At 39.1% G+C, this 23,287-nt stretch overlaps 1 long non-coding RNA gene across 5 annotated transcripts in view; it reads right to left on the bottom strand.

Annotated features, from left to right (window-relative positions):
* The window catches only part of LOC111936384 (uncharacterized), a 37,712-nt gene that overhangs the window by 12,669 nt on the left and 1,756 nt on the right, over window positions 1-23,287 (bottom strand). For 2 of the 5 annotated variants that reach the window (XR_015277631.1, XR_015277629.1), the window contains exons 2-4: window positions 19,683-19,823; window positions 11,961-12,075; window positions 5,055-5,186 (exon numbers count right to left, since the gene is read on the bottom strand). This is a non-coding gene — a long non-coding RNA (uncharacterized LOC111936384). Of the gene's footprint in view, window positions 1-4,654; window positions 4,723-5,054; window positions 5,187-11,960; window positions 12,076-19,682; window positions 19,824-23,287 lie in introns of all 5 variants that reach the window. The other 3 variants (XR_015277633.1, XR_002868125.2, XR_015277632.1) reach the window with 3 other exon arrangements.

The raw sequence follows: 23,287 nt of genomic DNA, 5'->3' as shown, positions 1-23,287 counted from the left end.
TTTGTTATATGTTGTATAATTTTGTTATTTTGTCAAATTTATTTTCAACCTTTGAAAATAGGTCACTGCCAGTAACTTGGCAGTGTCAGACAAATGTTTGACTTTTATTCTGACACTTGCTGAAGAATTTGATTGAAACTATATATGTCTAGATAACACCCAACAAAGTGCCCCTCTTGCGTTTGTTTCAAGATATTTTTGGAAACAACAGAGGCGACCTTGGACAGAGCTGCTTTTCCAATTTAGGAATTCATTTGGTCTAAGAGAGTAAAATTATACTCTTTAATCCTTTAGTGTACCCACAAACAAGACAGTTTAATTTTAAGCTAGGGCAGAATTGTTTTTCTGTACCTTCTTGACAGTGTTGATCTGTTCAGGATAAGAATTAGTTCAGGTAATCAACAGTTACTTTCAAATGTACATATAAATAGTCTCTCATGTATCACATGCCCCTTAAAAATATTGTGTAATCCAGAATCTCAGCAGCCCTTTATGTAACACCTTTGCTCCTCTAGAACCAGTGCCAATAAAAGGTGTTTGCCTTTGTCTTTGCTTAGAATAATGGGATTTCAAGGCAGAGCTCACAGAGACTTGATGTAAAATCTAAATGGGGGCTGGGATGGGGCTGACACCTGTCCCCTCCAGCACAAAGGGCTTTTGTCAGGCTCCCAGGTGAAAAGCCAAGGTCCTCTCTCCCCCAATTGTTCTCTCCAGAGTTGGGTTTGCCAGCTGTGCAATCGTCTCTGCAAGGTTTTATTGCATCTAATCACTAAGGATGTGTTAAATAGTTTGCACTTAATTTTCTATACAATCGATACATTTTAATTCATTTGTATCACTCTGCTACAGACCTCCTGCACTCAGGGACAAAATGGGATTAGTTTGTGGCCATGATAATGCAGTTTCACTGCTGGAAATAAAAGGAGAGCTGACAGAGTAAATGTTCTTGTCATTTATCCTGTACAAGATTTGCTCCCTTCAATATCAATGTTGTCCAGTGTTACCTAATGATCAAATCCAAGGAATAACATGGAAACTAAATCTAGACATGCCAGTGGGATCTATCTGGGATAAGTGGCATATGCTTGGGAGTATATTGTTTATATTAATTTGATCACACTGTGTCAATGCACACTTTTATAGCTCTGTTACACTCTGACTGTGACTGATGGCTCAAGTTCTAACTCCAGAATATCCAGTTCCCTGATTTTATGGCATTGTCATGTAAAGTATTTGTGGACAGCTTAAGAGAAGAGACTCTGATCCTGTGAATTCATGTGACTACATTGGCACATCCACAAATCTGGTTAAAATGAACTATTTGGTGCAGCAACTCCCATCACAGAATCACAAAATAATTGCCAAATACTCCCAGTAAATTCTGTTGGCCATGTAGCCAGATCAACAAGTTGCTGCATTAATGTTACTTTCTGGATGAACAAACATCACTCTGGAAGGGAACAGAAGCAAAAATAAGAATCCAGTCCTGTCTCTGGGCTGTGATCTCAGGGCATGCCCAGGATTCCCAACCTGATGTCCCTGTGAAACCTCCTGGTTCTGATCCTGAATATTGTTGTTCAGGCCCCCAAGCCCCCATCCCAGCCCGAGGTTTGGATTGTTGGAACACAAAGGAATGACATCTCAAACGTCACCGAATTTCCCAGCACACGACTCAGTGTCCTCGCTTGGAGTATCCTCAGCTGACCCTGCCACTGCCTGAGAAGCAATTCAGGAGTGAAATCTCTGGACATTTGAGATGTGAGAATTCATTGAAAAGTGTAATGGAAAGGTCAGAACAGATACAAATAAACAAATATGATACAGACAGATATAAAGTAAATTCCTGAAGGAGCTTTTAATTATATTGCAACAAGGAATTTCAAACTTAAAAAGCATCACAACTCCTTCATGGAGCTAATGGAGTCAACAAAATGAAATGTGAGATTTTTCTCCTACCCTGAGATTTTTTTGTAATGCCAGAGAAGATCAGGAGAAGCCCTGTGTGCATGTGTGCACACAAGGTTGGGCCTCACTTAAAAACCAGAATACAACCTGGAATTTGTGGGCTTGTTCTTTGTACATTTCAGTTTTCAACAAGTGTCTACTTTGTCCTGTAGATGAAACGTTAATTATATAACCTGGCACTGAAATAATTGGGAATTCTATTTTTTCTTAGAGGAAATTAGAGGAAATGAAGCTATTTTTAATATTGTATTATATTATTTGAACATTGTTCAATGTTGTCTTAAAAAATTGTAAAGATGCATGAATGTGAAAGAGTTGCCAGAGAAAAACTGGCTGGCTTGGAGCATGGTAAGGGATTGGGAGAGTTTGGGTTTCTGGTTTATTGCCCCAGCCAGCTCTGGACAAAGCTGCTGTTTCTGCTTGTCTGCCTGCTCCTCAGTGTGCTGGAATTGGCTGGACTAGCCCTCAAATAGAAGAGCAGCAGATTTGTTCCTGAGCACTAAATCTTGTTTTTTCATATGAGAACAACTCCAGGGTAACCTCAGTTAATGAATAACCCAGTCAATGGTGAAAGCTCTTAGTCTGATAAATTTGGCCTTAAACAAAAACTTTTGTTGATACAAGCATATACCACAGGGGAATAAAAACATTTTCCCCATGAGAAATTCATTGTCAAGAGAAAAAAAAGATAATTTAATATTCATATCATTTTATGAAAAAAGAGAAGTCATGTTTAAAAAAACCCCACAATTTTATAATACAAAGTTTAAATTTTCAAGAGAAAACTTAGACTTATCTGGGGAAAAAAAAATACCAAACCCAGGTTCTTTAGTCAATACAAAAAATTAAAACCAATTCAAAATGCTTTAATGGAGATGTTGTACAAGATGTGTAACAAGATGTACATCTGTTACTAAGTAGTTAATTTAGAATCAGATGAACTCCTCATCACAGGCTCAGCAGTGTTTCCAGTATTATATCCCACAAGGAAAGACATGAATACTGGAGTTTCATAATAAAGGAAATTTCTTTGATACAGCAGCTGCATCAGAGCCAATTTCACCTGCAAACACACAGTGCTAATGCAATTTATCTTTGTTTGAAACAATCCTTATGGGTACATCCCGTTTTTATAAAAGGGCATTCAACAAACAGAGAGGTTTGCAATGTTGTGGCTTCCCTGGTGCATAAATATTGAATCCCCAAATACAACATTAGCTAATTAAGTTGGGGGTGATTATTGGCTGGAGGGAAAGAACACATTAAGTGAGCATGGGTTAAGCCTGCCCTCTTACTGCACGTGCTGTGGTTGCTCCCTGAATGCAAGGAGGATGTGGGTTTCCAGGAGATTAAACTCAGCAATAATTCGCACCTGGAATCTAAAAGGAAGCCAAAATAAAAATTGGATGGAGCTTCTTAAATTGCAGGGTGCTGCATAGACTGTGTGGAACTTCAGCCAAAGCTTCCTCAAAACAAGAATCCCTCCAGTAAAATGGCATTGAGAATTCTGCTCTCAGCTGAAGTTTTTCCTTGGCACATACCAACACATTCTATGGAATAGTCAGGAAAACCCAAGAGAAGAGGTGGGACTGTCCTGCTCTGTGGTACCTCAGTCTAAACCAGCCTGGAATTATGGTGACAATGTTTTTTTAAGTGGTGCTGGCAGAACTCTGTGGGACTGCACGGTCAGGCTTATCACAATCTCTTGGTGAAAGATGATTATTAACTCAGTTCAGTTTATGGCCACATAAAAAATAAGAGGGGTGGAGAGCTGCAGGTGAGGAGCTGGGAGCAAGGGACAAGGAGGACAAAGGGCTGGAGCTTCCTAAATTACCCTCTCCCTCAAAGAAAACAACTTTTGCAGAGCTGCACCTCTCTCTGCAGTCCCTGTTGTCCTCACTGTACTTCAGGGACAATATGAAGACAAATTAGAAAAGTAACAACTGTTTTATTAAAAAGCTCCCAAGCCAAGGTGAAATCTTCCCTTCATCAAAACCTGCTCCCCTAATGGATGTTGAGTGATCACAAAGTTAAACAGCAGAAAACAAGACAGAATTTTATCACTTAAGAAATGCCTACCAGGCAATCAGTGCTGGAAGGCAGGAAATTAATACTCATAACTTCTGGTTACTCTGGCAGCAGGGTTGTGCTCCTCTCCTTCGTGTAAGTCTCAGAAAATGAAATACCAAGATACAGAATGATCACCTGGGCTTTTGATTTTCCAGGGAATGCTTTTTCCTGCATCAACTCATTGTCCTCCCCTCTGAGAACGTATGCATCTGTTTAAGTGGAACATATAGTTCTGGCAATGTGTCGCCTACACGATGGGATAAATCAGACTGAGCCTCTTTCCTGATGTAATGTCTTGGACAGATCCCTCCTGAGTTCCTCCACGGGATTTTGGAACAAACAAAGGGAAATCAGACTGCCCTAATTAGTGCACCCCATCATTTACGCTGACTTTGTGACTTTTATTTAATGCCACAATAACTCCCAGACACGCTGTACATGTTCTGTGTATTGATAGGTAATATGAGGTGAAATAAAAGAACAGGGAGAATGCTCACACAAGAAACTGTGGAAAACACCAAAATACTGCAATCCAGTTGTGGGTTATTATGTAATTCAAGTAGACAATATTTTTCAATCTCTTAAGCAATGAAAATTTAAAATATGTAATAAACCCTACCTTACCATGTGTCTTGTTTATGGTCAGTTTAAGGATTGCAGACTGTGCCAGTCTGGTTTGGGCTCTGCCTTTGCAAAATTAAGAGAGAGAAGTTGCAAAGGAAACCTTCCTAACAGTATTTTTCTGAGTAAATGCTTTCATCCTGAGCTTTATTAAAAACACACGTAACTAATGCAAATGCAATAACAACATACCTCACTGCCAGCAGTTTGTGCAACATCATTAAGATATGCATAAAAATGTCATATAAAATCAAGATGTCTGCTTACAGGAAACGTTAAGACTCTCCTTAAGATTAATAGGATGATAATTTCTAGGGGAATAATTCACTCCTGCTCCAAGTATAACCCCTGTGCACTGAATGAACTAACCTCTTTTGAGTCAATCAAGTCACACCTACCTGGGATAAAAGAGTCCGACCCAAATAATCCATAATTAGATCCTCAGCTGCCAACACTATCAATCTCCTGAGGTCTGGGGTGGCCTCAGCTGCCCTCATTCTCCAGCTGCATTTCAGGGAACACAATCCATTCTTGAAAGAAAAGGGAAATTTTTCAGGCATGTGAAATATTAAAATAACGTTGTTGGACATTCATTGTCTTGAAGTATCTTAATTTGTTGCCATTAACATATAATCAGGAACCAGATGATGACCTTGCCAAGCAGAACAGCAATTATGTTATTGCTTATGTAATTGGGGGCTGCTTGCTGCCTTTTATTACACCTTGAAGGGGAATTCAGATGCTGTTCATACAGATTGAAGTTCTTAATATCATGTTCAGTCTGCCAAAATCACTACCCAAAAGTTCAGCTGTGTACATCTTGTACACAAATTCATTTTTAGAAAGCCAAAAAACTGGATCAATACTGAAGTTATAAAATAATTAATTTCCCTATTATTCTCATTTATTGGGTGTTTAACATCTGTTACCTTTCAAGAACATGATATTCTTGGGATAATTCAAATTGATACTCTCTGTTTCTAGCACTATTTTTCCAGTGGTCATTACATAAATGTAGTGGTTACATGTGGCTTTAAAATTCCTCAATGATATAACTTAAAACAAAAATAAATATTTCAATTTTAGCAGCTTATGATGTAATTAAATGAAAAATGTTGCATGCAAAGATTTCAATTTTATATAGAATCCCTTATTCACAGCACAGCCCTTATAACTCTTAAATCTGAAAAAGAAAATCTTACTGCTATCAGGTACAAATAAAACTCATTCCTTTCCAAAACCATCTGGATTAAATCCTTTCAAGCACTAACACACCGGGGCACACAGAATCCTTCCCAAGGATCAGGAGGCCCTCATACAAAGTGCAGGGATTTTTTCCTCATTTCTATGGCATATGTTGTATCAGAAATCACAGTTAAAAGAAATTTCATGCTCAAAATGGAAATCTTTTCTCACATGTAACTCAGCCAAAAATTCCTGTGATGGCAGAATTAAATTTGGAGTTGTTCTCAAATGGTAAGGAAGCTACAATATGGAACAATTACCTTTTTTTAATTCCTAACTACAAAAATTGTTACTTTCTCTGAACATTTATAATCATCTTAAAGACTCATCAGTAGCTGTCAAAGAAGTCCATTGTCTCTGCCCAGAATTTCTTTTGAATTTTTTAGAGGAATTTGCATATGTGCTGATCTAGAAGAAATAATTAATCCCTTTTTTGTGTAAAATGCAATGAGTGCAGCAGATGGGAAGTGATATTCACTTACAAACACATGTAAGCAGCATCTTAACCTCAGCTGGGATTGTTTTTGCCACGACACTGAAAGGTGGACTGCTACCAGAGGGCCACAACAAACACATAAATTAAATTCCAGACTGGTCAGACTAGAGAGAGAGAACAATTTTGGTGATTTCAGTGTCTATCTTCTGCCAATATTTTTATTTTCTTGCTCTAAAAATACCCCTACAGGAAAAAATCTCACTGCATGTAACTTCTTTCTGTTGAGTCATTTGGTTTGTTTATGAATCCTATGTAGAGGTGCAGTTTTCCAAAACACCTCCTGCATACAGAATAACTCCCCTCTGAACAGACTCTCTACCTGAGCATCAGGGAAACAAATAAACCTGTAGCTGAGGACATTTCAAGGACAAGGAAAATTACTGTTGAGAGGAGAATTATCTGATTTGGTTCATGTTTATTTTTACTTATCTTGAGCAATCTGCTCTCCAACAGAAGATGCTTATTTGCAGGGGAGAAAACTGTCACCTTCTTGGACTGGTGCCCAACTGGAGCAACGGTGTCACTAAGGACAAGAAATACACCCTGAGCGTGGATTAACTCATGTAACAGTGACCAGTGTTAGAGAAGCAATGGTTTGTGTCATATATGTCAACTAGTTAAGGATAAATTCTTAATTTCTTCCCATCATGCTTCTTACCCACTAGTCTAAGTCTGCCTTCCACTAATATTCCAGGAGGTGAATATTTCCAAGTAAAATATTCTACATGTGAAACTTTAGCATTAATTATTTCCAAAGAACTTGTGTAGGGAAGCTCTAGGGTACAGCTCTGTTAATTTATTTTACACGTGTTTGCTGCCAAGTTAGGAGGTTTTACAATTTCACAAGAATTCTTCCTTTGAGGAACTGCTTAGAAAAAACTTCTTCAATCCTGTTATCCTGTGATGAAGGAACAACTCCAGGTTGAGGTAAACCTGACTGCAGCAGCCTGGTGACTGCACAGGTTAAGAAGCAGAAAGACCTGTTAAATTTTTTGCTGCAACTGAATCGCAAAGAAAAATGCAAAAGGGAAAAATTAAGGCTCAACCCTTCCATCTGCTTAAGGCTCAACCCTTATTTTTAGTTTATTTCTCATGCAGTGACTTTGTCTTGCAAACTCTTTCATGTGAGGCATTAACTAAGGCTGAGTTACTGGTGTGCCAGTGATGGTATCCAGTAGTTACTGAATATAAACCTGGGTGTTTGTGTGCTCTGAGTCTTTGCCTCAGTAATATCTTTAAATATAATAGTCTCTGCCTGTTGGCTTGTTTTCTCATAGGGAGGGTGACAGAACATTTTGTGTTCTCTTATCTTCAGCAGCAATGAAACAGGAGGAGCTCCACAATGCGAAACCAAATCTACTGCTATTAATACAACATCCCAGCCACAGAGAAGAGATTTGTTTATTTACCAAAGCTAGAGATGCCTCTCTCTGACCTTTCTTGTGCTTGTGTGCTTTAGCTGGGAATAGATTCCTCAGAACTGGGTGCTCTTTTAAAAATATACAGTAAAAAACATACACACAACACCCCCAAAACAGAGCCCAGGCTGCAGCCCAAATTGCATGAAGTGACACACACAGTTTTGGGTAGTTAGAATAAGTCTAACTAGGGCACAGTCCATATTCAGTTTTGATTCCTCTGCTAGAGCACGGAGATCAGTCAGCTCTCCAAAGCCCACTCGTCTTCCTCGCTGCCACTCAGCGACACGTTCTGACTATAACCATACATGGGCCCATTTTCTGTCTGAGGCCCAACAGCTCCCTGCAGCCCCAGAAACCTGCCAGGATGGATCTCCTCCTTCTCTGCATAATTAAAAAGTGCTTCACACTGGAAGGTACTTGGTTAAAAAAAAAAAATCCCAAACAAACCAGGGATTCTTTTTCTGGGATTTGCCCTGCTTTACCTGGGTTTTAAACCAGTGAGAATCATCAGATACACAAATCAAACATTCTTTTAACTGTATTTTTTACAGTTGGTTGTGTTTAGTGAGTGCCTCTACAACTTAAAATAGTATCTGGACGAGTTAAATCTTGCATTAGCACTAGGGATTCAACCTGGTTTAACCTCACAGACTCAGGGGTTTTTTGTTAAGCTGGTGCATCTCTGGTATAGCAAGAGCCAGGAGTTCTCCACAGCTCCCTTTGGTGATCCTTGCTGGACTCCAGCCTTGCTGAAGTTCCCCAGCTTTCAGCTCCTCAGAGGCAGCAGCCCTGCACCACAGCTGGCAAAAAAGAGTGTGGGTTTTGTTCCTCAGCCACTGAGTTCTCCAGCTCAGCACATTAATTCAACTTAACCCTGATTTTGGTACCTGCTCCATGACTGACTGACATTTTTGTCTACGCAGACTAATAATGACTTAGAGAAGCAGATTTGGGAGTAGGAACAGGAAACAAGAAAAGGAACCAGCCCTACGTGTCCTGATTCAGAAGTAATAATCATTAAACAATTTATAAAAGGGAATCAACAGTCATGCCATGTCCTTCTCCAATATTTACGATAGAAGGCAGCACCCAGGCCCGTGGTTTGACAATGCCAGTAAGCTGTAGAATTAGAAAAAAGAGGCAAGAGTCCAGAACATGAACTGTCTTTTCTCTATAACCTCTGGGCAAAATTATCTATAAATAAAACCTTCCAAATATTATTCTCAACCATACAGCAGTCTGGAAGGCCAAAAAACTGTCTTTCATTACTCCAGAGACTACTTCACACTTTTGAAGGAACTGGTTTAGCAGTGATGCATCCCCTCATGCTCTGACCAACTTCACACTTCATTTTTTATCCAAATCTAAGTAACAGGCTTTGGGGACCTTGTCTCTATTCCTTCCTACTCAAGTCTGTTGCCATCTGCCTGATCCCCTCGGTGACTTTATAATACTTCTTTTGTGTCACCACAACTCCTGCTGCCTCTAAGTGAAACTTCCCACACCTATCTGCACTCCCTGCTTTTGCATCTTCACTGTCTGCATCTGCAAGTGCATGAATAAAGGCTTGTTTGTGTGCACAAAATTTACTATGACCACTTTTACAATTCAGGTTCAGGCAGAGAACTCTGTACACACAGCAAAGCTCTTCTCCATGGAAAATTGTCAAAAAGCAGGAATTAGGGGAAAGTTCTGTGAGGAACCTGTGGAAAGGGGTCCCTCACCCTATGTGAGTCACAGCTGGGGTTTCTCCCTGGCAGCTGAGACCGGTGATGTGAGAGGTTAGGCAAGAGTGGGAGCAGATTCCTGTGAGGCTTCACCAGCCAAATTCCTATCTAGCAAAAGGTTGCTACAGCAACTCTGAGCCTCCTGAGATACAGAAATTATTGTGATGGTTGCTGAAATGCCTCCCCACTGCTCTGAGACAGGATAAGGAAAATCCTTCCCTTTGATACAGAGTGGTTGCCCACTGCCACACTTCACATCAGCTCTATACAAGCACCGGGTTTCCTGAACTTGCCCAGGAGCTCATGGCTACTTTTCCCTTTCCTTCATTTACACACAGACATAGAAATAAGAAACCTAAACATCTCACAACAAGAACTACAGTTCCAACACCTTTTTTTCCCATGGAGACCATAAGAGAAAAAACAAATCATATGGCAGAAGTTAATACACTGCTGAGTGGGCTGAACAGAATTTAAAAACCTGTACAAAGCCAAAATATGTATTTTCCAGAGTAGAGTTTGTGGTTTTCAAAAACCACATAGACAGAAAAAAGCATAAACAAACCAAACCAGGACAAAACCCCTCAGAACTTCTCAATGACTCAATGTCAGCAGATTTTTGGCTGCCCCCAGCCTGTGCTTGTTTTCCTCTGGCACCTGTCCCGCTCACAGGTCGTTCAGTCCACTGGACTATGTAATAAATACCAGACAGAGATGATGCTTTAGACAGAACAGGAACACTTGTGACTGAAACAGGTCCTGAATCTAGAATGGGGTGGCCTGAGGACAATGGGGACACAGAAACAGCAAGTGGTGTTAGTGGGAAAATTTTCCCGAAACTTCTCCCATTTCCCTCCTTTTCACTTTTCAGCACACCAGTTTGGTCTAGAAGCCAAAAATGAAAGCAGCAGAATTGCTGATCTGAAGTAGTACCTGTGCTTACCTGAAATAACTGGCTGAGATTTCAAATAATTTCTTTAAAAATAGGAGTCACAACTTTTGTACACCTGCCCATTTTTAAGCTGAGCATTACATTTTGGCCACAACAAAAAAGACCAAATTTCTCTTGGTATAAATCCAGCCAAACCCATGCAGTTACCTCCTGGCTGAATTTGGCCCAGCATGCCTAAAAACCCTTAGGGATGGTTCAATTCCAAGCATTGCACTAATCCAATCTCCTGCAGTTGCTGAATGCTGTGATATTTGATGTCAGCACATGGCATCTGAGACTTTTTGACACAAGCTTGGTGTCATTAATAGAGTATTCCACTGCTTTTTCACTTTTCACCAGGTCTGTAAGCTTTTGGATTAACACTGAAAAGCTTCAGAACAAACCCTTCTTTCAGCGTGAGCAAAATATCCTGTTCAAGTCGGAGAAAATTTTTCTTTTTACTTCTCTCAGTTTAGTGTCTACTGTGAAGATGATTTTCAGAGATCAAGAAAAGCATATAATGTTTAAAACAAAACATTTGTTAACTAAGGATTTCCTGGATATTTCTGCTTTCTTATTTATACTACGTCCTGGACCTTGTGAAATCACTGTTTAACTTTCAGTATTATTTATGGAAGCAAGCCTGTTGCTGTTTCCAGATCTCACAGAGAACTTTCAGTTTGCAGTTTCAGTACCAGGTGCATAGTCCTGGTTCAAATGAATCAACTAAAAAAGCAATATAAAATAAGTACTTAACCCTCTCACATCCTGGCTGGGTTTTCATGGGTAGAATGTTTTTCTACTTCTGAGCTCTCTCATTGGAGTCAGGCTCCTGAGTCTCCAACCTTCCTCTTGTATGACAGTTTGGAATTTGGGAATGCACAGCCTTTTCAGTGCAGCAGAGGTATGAATAGTTTTGGGGCTTTTCTGTAGTGCATAGAGATTTAAAATATTTCCCCCTTGGTTATACATACAAAATACCAAAGCATAGAAAGAGATTCCAGGAAATTAACAAATTTTATGAGGCTTTGCATGCTGCCACTATTGATCAAAGCTTTTCAATCCACAGCAGAAAGAGGCAGACAAGGCATAACGATTCAGTGCACTGGATGTGTGATAAATCATTATCAACTTCTGTGCTGTCAGTGTGACTACTCTGACTTAACAGCCACGAGGGAAAAAATCAGCTTCAAGTGGAACCCTCCTCAGCACGTGGCCCTGGATTTGCAGGCTGTAGCACTATGTGCTGCCCCTCACAGCTGCAGAAACTGAGTGCAAAGTGATTTAAAATGTGAGCAAATCAGATTTTTTTAATTTTTTTTTTTTAACATTTATTTGCATGGGTAGAAGTGACCGTGCAGATGGGAAATTCACGTGGCTGCTCCAAGCAAGGCTGGTAACGGTTGCACAATAAGGACTACAATAAAAAGGATGACAGCAATAATAAGTAACTAATTTAAAACTCTGCTCAGATGCTGTCTTACCTTCCAGTCCTCTTGCTGACACCTGTAGCTGTGTGTCACATGACAGAAGACACATGGAATCATTGCTCAGGCTCCAGCATCACACCAGGGTTGGGTAAATCTGCTCAGGAGGCTCCTAGGATGACACAGAGAGGTTACAGTCTGATGGTGGAAGAAGGATGAAATATTGCTGGTTTACAGTGTTATTGTTTTTCTTTTAAACCTGGGGAAATGCATCCCTAAGTCTTTATTTAAAAGAGAAAATATTAGGACTTCAATATCAAGCACGCAGTGAAATTAGAAAATTTTAGTGTTAGAAAAAGAAGCCAGGAATCTTGTAATTAAAGATTCCTTCAGGGCATATGCATGGAAAGGCAACCTTTATTCTGGCATTTTCTAACTTCAGTGTACTTGCAAATTATGCATATTTTGGCAAAGATTTTGTATCTGTAAAATGTATATATTATATATAGAACTGAATTAATCTCTGATATATTTTTGCCTCATAAATACAGTTTCCTGTTTCCATGCTAGAATCTACAACATTAACATATTCACATGCCAGTTGCTGGATTTATTCTTGATAATCCAAAGGCTGAGACTGGACGTGCTCAGCCTCTCCAAATTTCAGTCTTATCTAGCATTTTTTCTGAGTCACCCAGATAAATTATCTCAATGTCCTGGTAAAGTGACTTCTCTTGTCCAGGGGCTCTGGAGAGCTCCAATTTTTTTTTCACATCTGACATACAATTATAAGTTCAAGTGCTAAGACTGATGAATAGAATTTTTCTTCTTTTTCACTGATTTAATTTTTGAGACTGTAATGTCATAAGAATTTCTAAATAAAAGTAGTTTTAAAAAACAGTGTTAGCAAGAGTGTGGCAAATTTATTTCAGTGTGCAACAAGCCACATAAAGAAAAAGCAACACAACAAATCTGAAAATAATCTTCCTGTAGAATTAATGGGAAAAGTGTAAGAAAGGCTGAAGGAGAGACACACTAATTCATCTTCTTGAAAATCATGAAAGAATGTGACATATTAATTTGTACTTGAACAGAGTATTTCATCCTCCAGAAGGAAAAAAAAAGTTTTCTATAATTTTTTTCCCATAAATTAAATAAATGAGCTAACAAATTATAAAAGAAGAAAAGAACATATTTAACTTTTATTGCACTCAAACTCCGAATTATACACATGGTTCATTTCCATTCATGTCCTCTTTCTGTAATATAAATGTTCTGCAAAAGCAGCAAAACTGCTCTTTGCTGCTGCCTTCAAGTGGAAGTTTCTCTGTGTATTATGCAAACATTTGAGTCCCATTTAATTCAGTGAAAACTGAGGCCTCTGTTGGACCCAGGAGCTGAGCACAGAGTCTTCAGTATTCACCTGCACACCCATCCCATGGCCCTGTTCCCTCTTTGCTGCCTGAGGACGCTTTCAGGAACAAAAAAGGCAGGCAGAGCACGAAGCATCCTCTGACAGGCTCAGAGAACTGATGTGCTCACTGAAAACATCCCAGATGCCAGGAACAAGTTTGGATCAGGAAATCCTGACTGCCTCCAGTGAAGGGTTAATGAAGGATAAGTGTGTGTGATAACATTTGCTGTTTGGTGCTCAAATAGCACTTCCTTATGACAATATGCATTACTTAATCTGCAAAGGTCAATGGATTGCTCTTCAGTTCCTTCCAAATGCCTGTGCAATGAACTTTGTCATTTTTCATACACGTTTCTCAGCAAAGAACTGGTGGTACAGGTTTGAGGCTTAAAATGCCTTTTCAGCTGCAAACAACTTTCACTGCACTGTATTTCCACACTCCCCACACAGCTTTAGAACTGTCAGGTCTAAGCAGAGACTCTCCTGTAGCCTCACTCTCAATTTGCACAGAACCTTGCACAAGCTAAACAATAACAAGTACAATTATTAATTTCCTTTTAATCCTCTTGCAATATAAACGATCAGCCAAAGTATTGAATGTGAAACACAAGTGCAAAGAGATGTAGGAAAACTGAGATAATGTTATCAACCTGCAGTGTGGCCGTGGTTAGCAGCAGTTTGGAGGAGCAACTCACTCTGCAGTAGATCACTTAAAATAAAAGGTGGAAATATTGCAGGTCAACAGCTTGTCCAAACTGTATAAATGCCCAGAGAATGGTATGAATGAGCACAGCCCTAATCCTGGGAGCTAAACCACACAGCTGCTGCTCCCCTTTTCCCCCATGTGGTGCTCCACTGGAACCAGGCGTGCTGGTGTGGATACCCAGAGCCCCAGGTTTGGGATATATTCTGACCCAGTGTGGATGGTTGGAATAGCACTGGAAATCTCCACGCAGCACCAGGACAGCAGGGTTTAACTTAGCAGGTAGTGGAATGCACAAGCACAGCACAGAGACAAGACTGGGGAATTAGGCTGCTGGCAAGTAGCAGCTGAAAGCTGATTGAACACAACAGATTGGGCTTTCAGACTGGACAGATAGGCAGCAGCTATTTAAATGGAGTATTAACAGTTTTGTTCTTAATTATTTCCAAACCTTCCAGCTAATGCAAGCTCAGCACGGCCTGTATTTTGGCCTCAATTAATTATTTGTTGTTTCTGTGTGAATCCAGCTAAAAGAAGGTTGAGTGGTTTGTTGAGAATTTCTGACTCTTTAAAATCATTCTCTTAAGTGCTTGGCTTACTTCTGCAAGCAGCTGTCATGTAAGTAACTGAATCTATGCCTCACAAAAATGATCACTTTCTCCATTTCAAGTGGAATTTCTTTTTGAAATGACACTGCCCTGCTAGCCAACAAATGGTCACCATTCTGCCCAGTGGCAGGTGGAAGGCCATGAAACTCCAGAGCTAAATGTGGAAACTCTACGCCTTCAGAAAAGGGAGATTCCTGTCTTGCCTATCTTGCATCTTACATTTTGGTCTGTGAGGAGCTGACCCTGAGGCATTTCTACATCTGCAACAGCTTTTTCTAGAATTTTCTGGAAGTATTTATTTGGAAATTTTCTCTCAGATCTTTGCATAGTTAGTCATGTGAAAGCCACAATAGCTGGTTTACACCTCAAAGAATAAAGAATTACTAATAAAAATGTCAAACCTCTCCCAAACATCTCTGAAATAAGAAAATGATCTTCCTAAATATGTTTGAACAGACTGCTTTAATGCAGCTATTTCCAAAAGAGGTCTGTTTTCATATCAGTACTTTCTCTATAAATCCTCCTTAATACACATTTTGTATAAAATACCTGGGATCTCTCATCAGTAATGATCCATAATGCAATATGGATCCAGACACACAATAGCACTTGTGACAGATGGGACAGAATGTTCTACATGACATTTATTCAGCTTGTGAGAGGACAGACATATAAACATTATGGCAGCATAAAGTAAAAAAGGTTCATGAAGCCAACACATGGTCCAGCGTACGGAGTGTGACTGACACAAAGCCAACCCATCCCAAAATCTGACACATATTTTCACTGTCATGGTGAATTTATAGCCTGAGATTTTTACATTCTCTTCCTCAAAAAAACCCTAACCCAAAACACCCTTCAATTTCTGCTTTTTATTTCATTGCACTCAGGAGAAAGAGAACGTCCTCTCATTGAATTGAAGTGAGAATGAGTTTAACTGAGCTTCTTTCCTAATCAGAATAATTGAACTGATGCTTCTTTGAGCCAAAACAGTAAAAAAATAAACTACTGGTACTGCTTTGGTGTATAATGGCTTTCAGGCCTCTTGTTTGGATGATTCAGAAGGAATCAAAATGTACAGAAAAAGTAACAAAACCCAGTCTTGTGTCAGCCAGGATCAAACAAAAGGATTAACTGGCAAGTCATGGTTTCCAGTGGCAACCACAGTTTTTCAAGCAAAACTTGTTAGTGGATAGGAGATTAGGGGTTTGATTAAAAAAAAATTGGACATCACATTTAGTAAGAGTTGAGATGAGCTGCATACAAACCATGCCCATGGAAAAGACATCTTTTTCCCATCAGCCAAAATCTGTGTACAGAAAGAAACATAAAAGCAACAGAATTTGTTCATGGCTGCAGCACACCACTTCCAGCATAAAATGGCTATAAATTGCCCCCAATTCCAGTATTTTGAGGCCTTAACAGGTAGCACAAAAACACCCCAAAATTGCCTCAGCATGTCAGAATACTGAATGCTCCAAGTTTTCTCATGGAAGATGAGCATCTCCAGGCTTTGAAGGAATACCTGCCGGATTCCCACAGCTTGGTGATTGGACATTTTTTTTCAAAGTGGTGCTTGCCTTTAAAGGTCAGTTTAATCAGTGGAGATCTCCCAGCTTTGCAGAGCACCAGGGAATTCTGCCCAGCAAATATGAATTAGCAAATCCACTCATCCCTTCCCACAGTTGTCATTAACAGGTGCTGCATGAACAGAGGCCAGAAACAATTCATGTCTTTACCATTCTCAATGAGATTTTTCGTTCGCCTTTCTTCTTAGCTTTTTTTCCTGTGGCATTTGAAATGAGCAGACTCTTGTATCTGCAAGGTAATCAAGCTCCCATTTGGGAACGGTACATGAACTCAACACACTGCCCTGAGGCCCAGGCCTGAAGGAATTTCAAGTGTGCAGAGATGGAATATGCAAAGACAGGAATAGGAGGTGGTTTAACCCGGCAAGCAGCTAAACACCACACAGCCCCTCACTCACACCACTCTACAGCAGATACTGGCAGGAAAATTAACTCTCTCCCAGGTAATACCAGGCCACAGGAACACGGTGACATTGCTCACTGTGAGAAGGAAAGGGCATTTTTGGACTGGGGAAGCAGAGGTGCATGTAAAACGATGTGATTTGGAACAACAGTGCTTCCCTCTCCCTTTGCGCAGGTACAAAGAGCTCCACAAGTGTTGTTCCACTTCAGTGCTGCCACAAACTCCCCAGGTGAAGGCAGCACCAGCCAGTAGCGGAGTAGCAAGAATGCTCCTTGTGTTCTTTCAGTGCTGCAAAATTTCTGGCTGCCACACCTAAATTATTCCTGGAGTACCTGGTGCTCCTCCTCCCACTCCTGCATGGATGACTGAAGCTACAACGTGGTCCTGATTTTGCAGCAAGTCTCAACAAGAACAGTAAACAGTCCACAGCATTCCTGGCACACAGAGCAGATGGGAGCAAGAGTTGTCTTTAAGCAATTGCCATCCACAAAGAACAGAATATACTTTCCAGTTAGGAATTCTGGATAGAAGCTATGAACCCCAGATAGACAGATTGTACTGTACTCTCCATTTCAGCTATAGGTTTTTGAATTTGCAGTCAGAATATGGCAGGACAATGTCTGATAATGCTTTTGCTTTCTCTTTCAATCCAAGCTTCTTTCACGACTCCTTTGAAGGCAACATTATACAAACATATCTGGTGCTGTATGTTCTTTCCATTTCCAGGAAAAAAATGAGAGTATTTAGTTTTTAATTTTATTTAATCATCCTCTGATATCTCATATTTATCTCTATAAATTTATATTTATTTATCACTATATTAAATGAATTTTGTCACTAAATGCCTTTAGTAGGGCAGAGAAACAAAGCACTTTCCCACACTAGCCAGTGTTAGAATTAGAACTGTATTTCTTAAAATTCTAATCCATTGTTGGTTAAGAAAAAAGTCCAAATCTTCATCTACTACACACTTGGGTTCCAAACCTTATTTTGCCCAGTTCAAAGATCCTGTATTATGTTTCCAGCTGACTTTTTCTTAGAGCTATACAGCTGGAGCACAAAAGTGTTCTGAAATGTCCCAACTGAATTTCAAATGAATATCAGAAATAGGCAAGGATATACATGATACATGTGGAATATGTGTCTAGGGAAATCACAGAAGATCCAGTTTCCACTAGTTGGTTATACATAAATTATTTAGGCAGTAAGCCTGTTGATTAGCTGGAGGCAAAGATATCTATTTTAGGTGTACTTATGGTCAGGATTAACTCATGAAACTTGGATGGCATTGCCCATAAAATGGCTAAAATCGTTTCAGCAACCTCATCCAAAAATGACAGTCTCTTTTTATCACTTTTTTTTTTATTTTTTAAATTATTTTTTACTTTTCCTTAACAAATAGGACATGATTTTTGAAAATCATGTGGTAAATGTCTTACAAAACCACACTAGAAACTATTTAGGGTGACAGAAGAAAGAGGACTGGGAGCCAGGAGACCATTTCTATTTCTAGTTCTGCCATAGACTGTGTGACTGTGACTTTGAACCTCAGCTCCCATTTTTGTGAAATGGGGATGACAATCCCTGTTCTCTCAGGGATATTTTATAACATAATTTTCATTTTTTAAGGTTTATAAAATGTTCAAGACCCTTGGTTAGAAGCTGAAAATGCAAATAATTAATCAACAAACAGTAAACACAGTATCAGCACAACTACTATTATTGTTGTTAATAATAATAATAATGTTTGTTAATGTTATTAATATCAAATTATAAGATCACTAGAACTGTTCTGACAAAAAGCCTAAGCTGCAGAGAGAAGGAAAATCATTGTAGCCCACTTCTAAGAACAAGAATGCTGCTGGTAGTGTTTCAATATGGGACTAGAAAAGAATTCTTTAAGTTCTCCATCTGAGAAATTGTAGGTGGTAAAAATGAATATATTTTCAATAATGCTTTGTGACATGGGAGCAGAAGCAGCTTTAAGAGCTTAACAGTATTTTTAAGATATGACTCAGGGGAGGTTTTCTTTTTCTAACAGAACTGGGGGGAGAAAACCACCCAGGAGTTAAACAATCTTTTAGAAACCCAAAACCTTGAAATAGAACAAGAATTGTAGGTCAGGATAATTTGAGTTCACATGCAACAGCATCGACATATAATAAATCTATGCATAAAAAAGCAGAAAGAAGCAGATGTCTTATATTGGAAATACTGAATTCTGACAGATAAACTGTAAGAATTTCTGTTCTGTGAGAGACCAAAACCTACCACAGGTAATTTGGAAGCTTAAACCCCTTTGAAAACCTGTCATTTCTGTGAAATACCTAGATAGATTGTATTAAGTGGTAGAAATGAGGTGAGGAAATGGAGGCATAGGAGATCAATATAACATTTATTCCACTAAAGAAAAACATGTTCAGGTTTGGTTAGAGTCACATTAATAGAGAATGAAGGCAGTCCAGCAGATTTTTTTTTCTCCTGAATAGCCCATGTTAGGAAGCATTTGTGAAAACCTTAGAAAGGTAAGGGAAGGTGACAGACACTCTGTAATTGTACCCACTAATCTTACCACAAAAATATTGCCTTTTAAAAAACAAAACCCATGTGGATTGTGGGTTACACAGATTTCTGAGGGTTCAGATTGGAAGACTTTAACTGGTAAACCAAAAAGAGCATTTGATTTTAATCCCTCATTTTGTTTTATTTCATGACAGAGAGAAAAAGAATCACCTCAAAAGAATTTCATATTGAATAGAATTTTGGAAATTCTATTTAATATACCTCATATCCAATAGAGGAGCTTGTTTGACAGCATATAAGAATTTTATCAGTGTCTGAAAACTGAAGTGTGCTACTTCACAGAATTACTAATAATTACCTCTGAGTTTGGAGGAAATCCTCCACCAGAAACTCAGAAACTTCAGCTTGTGTCATATCACAAAGTGTCACACGTCTAAGAAAAGTGGTAGTCATGTGCCTTTAGTCCCAAACAATGCCTGAAAATGGAGTCATCTCCATGAGTAAGAAAAGCTGTTCAGTCTTACATTATTGCTACTCACCTACATGGAGTGCACCTCCATGTCTTCCTTTCAATCTTGAAAAACCAGGGAGAGCGTGACTTTTCCTTGTGATTCAGCAAATACTTGGAATGGCAGAAGCCCATGCCATGGCAGAACTGTTCATGGCACCGTGCAAGAACTCTGAGAAAAGGGAAATACTCATTGTTGTACAAACACCTTGATTACTGCCTCTCATAGGATCAAAAGATTAAAAAACAAAAGAAGTTTTAAAACCAAGTAATTCAGATGGTTCACTTAAACCGGAATCTTATTGTATAAAGCCTGAGTAACTCCCTTGCTCAGGAATTGGTGGTCCATGATCACCACTAAAGTAATTCCACTTTCTATTGCACTATTAAGTGCACTCTCAAATGAAGCTCTGCAGGTAAATACTGCACATGATCACAGCTATGACACTCTCACCTTGTTACAGAGAAAAAATACAGGGCAATTCTGCAACACCCTACAAAATTACCGTTTTCTAAACATTGTGCTTGGCCATGCAGCCCCCTACAACCTCCCAGCCCCATCTACAGAGAGCAAAACTGAGATCCAGAAGCCCACAAGGAATATTTACACAAGAAAAAAAAAATGGTAGCGAGCTGCCAAATTAATCAGAATTAGACCGTAATTAGATGGAAAAATCAGGTCAGGATGAGATAAGAATTCAAATCACGTGGGCACCAACCAGTGCTTTATTTCTAAAGTTGCTGTGCATTTTTTAAAATAACAGTCCAGCTGATTTCTTTTCCAGGGAACTGACTCACCATCAAAATAAGGAGAAATTATTTTTTCAGACATGTATGATGGACATTGGTTCTGATAAAATGTTTCTCTCTCCTATACACCTAGATCTCCTACTGACACCAGCATGGGATACACAGATTTTTCCAAGCAGAGAAATTGAGATTATTGTGGCAAATACTCCACTGGAGTCGTCAGAGAAGAACCAAATGATCATGAATAGCATATAGAAATAAAATAAGAAATCTACCAAGCCAAACTGTGATCTCTCACAGTTACTGTCACTGAGATCAGACTCTGTCTCGCTGCCTCTTTACACTTCCAAGGCAGCAAGGAGCTGCTTTGTGCAGGAACAGAGATCCAGTTCTAGAAATCTCCCAGCAGCAACACCACCCTTCGTGTTCACAGTCTCTCAGTCTCTGTGGAAGTCAAATTCTACCTGCTGCTGATACAGGAACACACATTGCCTGGGAATAAAAATTATTCAGAATAAACTCAGATTATCTTAATTATCAACATTCAAACTCATATTTTATCACTTATTCCTCTGCTGGGTTTGTGTAACTGTTTCATCTCAGTATTTTTTGCATTTTGCTGTTTAAGCTATAAGCTTCTTAAAGGGGGAGAGGAAAAAAAAACCCCTTTGACATAATACCATGAATTCAAAGAGCAAGCTGACTGGAAAAAATAGTTACTATATTTAAACTGCATTATCCTATGACAGAACTGCAGATTTAAAACCTTTCCACTTTGATACAGCACTTTTGCAGCATTTTAATATGCCTTGGTAGATTTCAACTGGCTGAAACATTTTAATAACTGTAATTTCAGAGGAATAAAATAGTACTGTGGGAGGAAGAAACAATGCCCCCATTTGTCACTCACTAAGACTTGTACTTGAAATCAGCCAGGGTGATGAGAGCAGTGAGTTTGGTGGTCTCAACATAAGCCCCATTAGGCAATCAGCCAGTCTGCAAAAATTATGACATAATTTGGCACAATTAAGCAGAATATTCTCACTTAGTCTATGTTCACTGAAAGAGATCCTATTGCAGGACAGCATTCATGTGTTTTGGCTCAACAACTGGCATTTTATGATGTGCTCTTCCATGCTGAGTTTAGTTCCACTCAAAACTATTAATCTTGTTTGAAAATGGAGCTAGAAAACATATGTGTTTGTGTACAGCAAGAGACAATTCACATTATGACCAGTAACTCTGCTGTGAATCTGCTTTGCAGCAGTAGGGATGACTTAATGTTATTGCAATTTGAAGGAAAGCATCCTGCAGTCCTCTCTCAGGCCAAATTCCCATTTACTTCAATTAGTAAGCATTACAGGAACTGTTTTAATGCTGCTGCCTGATGTGTTGGCTGCTTCTTCTTAATATATTACAGTGAAAAAAAGATAGTAGGCCAAATGTAAGAATATACACTTCCATTACGTGAATGGAATCTCAACAAGGCCAAAACTGCCCCATTCTGTTGTGCTTCTTTCCCAGGTACCACTCTAAGGGGTTCCACTCTACTAGCAAACTGCAAGTTTGCAGCAGCAAAATGAATTGATTTCCTTCCTTAAAAATGGAGAATGTAAAGCTTTCTGCACCTGCCTGGAAGCTTTCATGAGCTTGTTTGCTTCAGGCAGAGCTGAGGTGCTGTCACATTGATGTGGGTCAAAACAGCCATCTTTAGATAACCATCTCCTTTAGATAACCATCTTCTTTAAGAGACAAGACAAATGTCATGGAAAGCCTTATGAATCCTTGCAGAGTGATGGGAAACAACACTGATTTCAACTCACAATTCTAAATTTGTATGATCTCAAGTGATGCCAAATTTAGCAGGTACTGCTTCTGCTGCAGTGTCTACATGGGTATTTGTAGCTCGTTCTGTGCTGTGCTGTCTAGACCATGAATTGTATCTGCAAATGTATTTCAAATCTGTAGCTGTCAGAGAATTTGGAAGGTATCACCTGCAAAGGAATCCTCAGCAGCAGCAGTGGTCCTGCACTTCTAGGGAAAGACAGGGAAATGTGAAGAAAATGCAGAGGTTACTCTGCTCTGGAAGAAAAAGAACTGTAGAACAGTCCTTAATTCAGTCATTCTTCTCTCAAAATTCACTGAGCCATAACAGAACACGTGACAGAAATAAACACAGGCAGAGGTCTGTGCTTCCAGGTTCTTTCCAGATTTTATATAGGGTGGAATAAAGGGGGAAGAATCAAGTCCTCTGTACTGAATGGATGATAAACAACGAATGGGAGCTGTCAAACTCTAGCTGAACTAGTGAACCCCAGAGAATGCCAAGAGTTCTCCAGGATTTGCTAGAATTCAGACTCTGTTTGCCTTCCTAGCAGCATTTCTTCCTGTTAACAAGTTAGATAGAAAGAACACAGTATCTACTTTATTTTACCCTCTGCCAAGTTCTAATTGCATGTGCCATGCCTCTGGTATGCTTAAAATAATTTTCCATAAGGCCTTTAGGAAACAGGCACAAAAAGGAAACCAAGAATGACATAGGAAATACAACACAGGGAGAAATAATTTGAAATGTGAGCTGGGTTTGTTTCTAATATCATTTTGTTTTGAAAATTGTTACAGATGCTTAATTGCAATACTTTAAATTAGTAGGAAAATGAAAGGCAGGACTTTCAAGTCCATTACATGTGCATTTGTATATGAAGGCTAGTAAGTATGCTTGTGTATAAAAATAATGCTTGGAAAATGTATTTTTACAAAAAAAAAAAACTTATATATAATCCAGGTTTTATTAATGTGGTAGAAGGAAAAAAACTGCCCATAGAGATACACTGAACTGTTAGTGAAATACATTAATTCAATTCCATATGGAATTATTGTGGAAAT

Source organism: Cyanistes caeruleus, chromosome 18 (assembly GCF_971803275.1).
Source record: "Cyanistes caeruleus chromosome 18, bCyaCae1.hap1.1, whole genome shotgun sequence".
NCBI lineage: Eukaryota > Metazoa > Chordata > Aves > Passeriformes > Paridae > Cyanistes > Cyanistes caeruleus.
The sequence above is the reverse complement of the archived record's forward strand: the minus strand, read 5'-3'. Positions and strand labels throughout refer to the sequence as shown.